Below are 6,011 nucleotides of genomic sequence, written 5' to 3' on the forward strand. Positions count from 1 at the left end.
TGAGTACTGGGATTGCAGGCATGCACCACTATGCTCAGCTCACTTGCTCGCTTGCTTTTCCCTATGGCAGATGTCTAATGCATACTAATGCCAAGTGCTGTGTGAGCTGCAGTCCTGACATGTTGGCAGCTCACTCTTTATGAGCCACAGAACTGATCCTCTGTCTCAGGCATCATGTGTATTTCAGTATCGGGAAGGAGGACAACGTGCCTGGACCCAAAAGCAAAAGGATAAAAGATGTGGATCAGGTTCAGCCTGGGCTGTATGAGACCCTATCAAAAAAAAAAAAAAAAGACAGAAAAGAAAAATAGAAGAAGGCTGGTGAGATGGCTCAGTGGGTAATGCTCTTTGGAAGGTCTTGAGTTCAAATCCCAGCAACCACATGGTGGCGCACAACCACCCATAATGAGATAGAATGCCCTATTCTGGTGTGTCTGAAGTCAGCTATAGTGTACTTACGTATAATGAATGAATGAATGAATGAATGAATGAATAAATAAATAAATAAATAAATAAATCTTTGGGCCAGAGCAAGTAAGGACTAAGTGAACAGAGTTGGCAGGAGCGAGAAAGGCTGACCAGAGTGAGCAGAGGTCCTAAAAATTCAATTCCCAACAATCACATGAAGGCTCACAACAATGTGTACAGCTACAATGTACTCACATACATTAAATAAATGAATAAATAAATAAATAAGTCTTAAAAGAAATAAGTAAATCTTTTTAAAAAGAAAACTAGAAGAAATCATCAATTTGTATAATTTCTACAGGTTATAAAATTCATTAACCCAAAATATATCATTATTTCCTTTGTTACTGTTTTTAGTATGACCCTGTATTTTTCCTTAAGTGGCATCTTTCCACTGCAGAGACTTGCTGACTACACTTTCAACAACATGGGGAGAACAGAAGAGTTTGAGCAAAGAAAAAAATACAATACAATCTGATGTATGTTAATAGGATGATTCTAGATACAGTAATACATGCATAGATTTTATGGTTAAAAACAGGTAAGCAAGAAAGAGATTGGGTCAAATGATAGACCCAGAAGAGTAAGGCAGTCTTTCCCCTCCACACCCCTTAGCACCAGGAGATACATTCTACACCACCCCAGTGGATGATAAAACATATATAGTAGAATTTTTCTTCAACATATATTTGTAATAAAGCTTGATTTGATAATTAGGCATAGTGTAAGGTCACCAACAATGATAAAATAAAAATGATAACGGTATACTGTAATAAAAGCTATGGGAAAGTTCTCTTGAAATATCTCACAAAGCTGTATCCAACCTTATCAATTGTCACTTCTGGAATTTTCCACACATATTTTCAGAATGTGACTAACTGCAGTAAACTGAAACCATCACAAAGAAAAATTACCAAGAGGAGGAAATTCTCCTTGGAAACCGAGGTTGGGGTTAATAAGAATGTTAGAACATTTGTGAAAACACGAGGGTAGACAACTTGGGCTGGGGAGTAAAAGAGTTTTCTGCCGGGTCTAGATAACCACGCTGGCCAGGTAAGGGGAAGGTCAGAGCTCTGAGGGAAACAGGATTCTGCAGGCTGGCTGGCTTCAACTTCCACAGAACCGGAGGAACCCCACCCCCAGCCCGAATGGCACTGCTGCAGTTTACAGACACTTGCTTCTAAAGCAACAGACTATTGCTGAGCACTGTGGGTAAGGTTGGCTTCTAAATAAAGGTTTCCACCTACTCCAGGAAGAAGACTTCCCCAGACTTCCCTGCAGACCCAACGCTTAAATACAAAGTAACCAAGGAAAACAGCTATTTCTTAGTAGCTGTGATAGCTCCCACCATGGCCAAACCTCAAACTGACACGTGAAGAAAGAGTACAGAGTAAGTAATGGTTGAGAAGACTCTACCAGGGTCCAAGACCAGCAACAGCTACAAGGTCCGCAGTAGCAACCACAGCCATGGCTAACTGCCCACAGACAGTCAAGGTCAACAAGTAACAAGCAAACTGAAGATAAAAATCGGGCTTCAAGCATAACATTGACCCTAGCTGAATGAGCATCAGTGAACAGCCTGCAACCATCCCCCGGCTTGGGTGGAGAAAGACTCACTGAGTGTGGGGCTTCTCCATGAGCTTGGCTTGCGATGTGCTCAGAGAATTAGCCAATCTCAGTAGAAACAGCCTCAGTCTTGGTCCAGTTACCTGCCACAGGTAAGGCCCTAATTACATAGTTTCCCTGAGTGCTCCTTCCTTTGGGCCCCCTCTGGAACTTAGCTTTCTTTCAGGACTCCTTAAGTCCTTCCCCATGTTTTCTCTCTGTAACAAAACTCTTTCCAGCTGACCTTTCTTGTTGCCTCCGAATTCCATTCTTTCATTGACTCGGTGGAAGTTCTGTGTGACCCTGGTCACATGGCACCCTAAATTCTGAGATGAAAATGTCCCCCTCTCACTTAAAGACTCCACTTCTCCACAGACCAGTTTAATGTCATCTTCACACATGGCTGTCAGTGTGATGACAACTCAGTCAATCATGGAGATTCAGACACTTTGAAAATGAAGGGAGACACTATTATTTATTAGGTCAGAAAATCAAGTCAGCCCTATACAAACCTGGGAACTGTCACTCTTTCTGTTATTAACTACTGTGACTGGCCACATGCTAGTCACTGCACTAGAACACAGAGGATTGTTTTAAGATATATGTTTTATTTTTTTATACATATGTGTCTTAGTCAGGGTTTCTATTCCTGCACAAATATCATGACCAAGAAGCAAGTTGGGGAGGAAAGAGTTTATTCAGCTTACACTTCCATACTGCTGTTCATCGCCAAAGGAAGTCAGGACTGGAACTCAAGCAGGTGAAGAAGCAGGAGCTGATGCAGAGGCTATGGAGGGATGTTACTTACCGGCTTGCTTCTTTGGGCTTGCTCAGCTTGCTTTCTTATAGAACCCAAGACTACCAGCCCAGAGATGGTCCCACCCATAAGAGGCCCTCCCCGCTTGATCACTAACTGAGAAAATGCCTTACAGCTGGATCTCATGGGAGCATTTCCTCAAGGGAGGCTCCTTTCTCTGTGATAACCCCAGCTTGAATCAAGTTGACACACAAAACCAGTCAGTATAGTATGGGTGTTTTGTCTACATATATGTACCAAGAGCATGCCTGGTACCCAGCTAAGCCAGATGGAAGAATCAGACCTCTAGGAACTGAAATTATAAATAATCGTGAGCCCCCGTGTGAGTGCTTGATCAGACCTGGGTTGTCTGGAAGAGCAGCTGGTGTGCTTTCCTCCTGAGCCATCTCTCCATCCCCGTGGAACACAGAGCCTGACTGGGGATCAGAAGGGTCCGTGACACCCAGGGAGGATGACAACTCATGCTACGGAGTCCATATTGTGGAGGATAACAAAGATAATAGGGCGAGCGGCCTCTTTGCATTCACAGGCTTTTAACAAGAAAAACCTTTCCGGATTAAAGCAGTCCTAGCAGCCGCCTGGCTTCAAATCGAGTGACATCTTCTGGGCAATCTTTTCTGCTCTTCTCAACTTATCTCTGTTAATTAACACACCACTCACTGATAAGCACGATTCTCATTCTCTTAGATGGTTTTTATATTGCTATTTTAGTTTCTTCGGGCTGTCATAACAATTTACTTCTAACTGGGTAATTTAAAAACTGGCAGATATGGGCCAGTGAGACGGCTCAGTGGATAAAAGGTGCTTGTCCCCATACACTTGGCCACTTCAGGTCCCACATAAAGATGGAAGAAGAGAACCGACTGCACAGTGTGGTCTCTGACGTCTACATGCATGCAAGGAGCATGTGGTCACGTGTGCAAGAACACACACACACCACACACACACACATGCATGAGAGAGAAAAGGGGAGAGAATAAACTAAACGTATGTATTCTCTTGAAGTTCTGGAACTAAAAATCCAAAACCAGAATGAAGAGAGCTCATTTGCTGTTTCTCTTCTACTGTGGGGCAGTGCTGGAGCATCTCTGCCTGCACTGCCTTGTGGCTACGTGATTCCAATCTCTGCCTCCGTCTTTATATCGCCTTCCTTTCCGTGCCTCTCTGTTCTCCCCTCCTCAAATAAGAATGTTAGCTGTTAGATGCAGGATCTTCCAAAATCGAGATCCTTTATCTTATAAGCCTGGCATGGTGGCACACACCTTTAATCCCAGCACTCGAGAGGCAGAGGCAGGCGGATTTCTGAGTTCGAGGCCAGCCTGGTCTACAAAGTGAGTTCCAGGACAGCCAGGCTATACAGAGAAACCCTGTCTCAAAACAAAACAACAACAACAAAAAGCAAAACAAAACAAACAAACAAAAAAGATTCTTTGATCTCAAGATGTGAATTTCTGGGGGATGCTATTTGGCCCACTCCAATTATCTGAAATTCCAAAAGTGTACCAGATAAAATACTAAGGTATAGAAGGGGGAAAAGTAACAATAAATAAACAAAAACAAACCGGATTTCCTAAGAGAGGCTTTTGAATTGCTTGGCACTTTGGTCTAAATCAGAGATAACCAAGGACTTTAAAATATACTGAATTAAAAAAAAAAAGTGATACAGGCAAGCATAGGAAATAATTTAGTAACCTGGGACTCCACTTGGTGTGGGCTTCGTGCATCCTCCTTTTCTGATACGAATGCACTTGACACCCTGAGACTCTCATCTGAGTATGCGGTACACACATACCCTACTCTGGACAGTAAGCCCAGCAACCTTCTAACAACACTGTATCAGGCTGCATGTTCATCCCTCCTTGAACAAGTTTTTTTGAATAAGTTTCTCCTCCTCTCAACAATCACCAGACTTAGATTCCACTCAATTATATTCTCTTTATATGGATTAATAAATATATATCCTATAGAGCCTAAACTAGTTTAGAATACATGTTCAATAAAGGAAAACTGTCCTCAAGTGAACTTTTAGTGAGAATCCCCTATTCACCATCAAGTGTCCATGCAAAACTGGGCATGTATATGACTAAAATCAGATGCATGGTGGAGTGGAAACAGGATGTGCTGGGTCACTTTACGTCATCTAGACACAAGCTGGAGTCATCAGAGAGGGTAAAACCTCCATAAGATTTGGCTGTGGGCAAGTCTCTAGAACATTTTCTTAATTAATGATTGATGTGGAAGGATCCAGTGCATTGTGGGTGGGGCCATCCCTGGGCTGGTGATCCCAGGTTCTATAAGAAAGCAAGCTGAGCAAGGCATAGGGAGCAAGCCAGTAAGCAGCACTCCTCCATGGCTTCTGCATCAGCTCCTGCCTCTAGGTTCCTGCCCTGCTTGAGTTCCTGTCCTGACGTTGTCCTTCAATAATGAACAGTGATTTACATTACTGCTCTGGTTATGGTGTTTTATCCCAGAAATGATAACCCTGACTAGGATACATGGTATTATCCAATCTACCAGTCATGATAGAGAAACCACCCACACTATGTCCCTAGTAACCAAGCCTGAAGTAGAAATTTCTGGTTTCTTTAAAAGCTCAGTTGGGTAACGTGATGTGACACACAGCTGTCTCGTGAGGGGTCACGTGATGTGTCTCTGGAAGCCATCTTGTGAGAGGATGGTTTGCTGAGGCAGACACACGAGAGGGTGTGTGGTGTTTAGAAAGAACATAAATGGAAGCCCACAGACACTGAGAGGTGTCTGACCTTGCAAGCCACCGCTGAGCGATGCTTTGCTGGTCTTCACTTCTCGTATTACAGCTGATTCTAGCTACTTCTACTGACTTGTGCTGATTCGGGCAAGCCTTGCGGTTTCTGCTGGATCATGCCACCATGTGTCTGCGTTTGCGTGCGTGAGTGCACGTGCGTGCGTGTGTGCGTGCATCTGTGTGTATGTTTGCTATTGGTGTGGACGGCTGGTATCCTGACAACGAAGAGTGGAATTACTCCCAGAAACTACTTTTTTAATTTATTATATGTAAGTACACTGTAGCTGTCTTCAGACACTCCAGAAGAGGGCGCCAGATCTCGTTACGGATGGTTGTGAGCCACCATGTGGTTGCTGG

Source organism: Mus caroli, chromosome 15, assembly GCF_900094665.2.
Source record: "Mus caroli chromosome 15, CAROLI_EIJ_v1.1, whole genome shotgun sequence".
Lineage (NCBI taxonomy): Eukaryota > Metazoa > Chordata > Mammalia > Rodentia > Muridae > Mus > Mus caroli.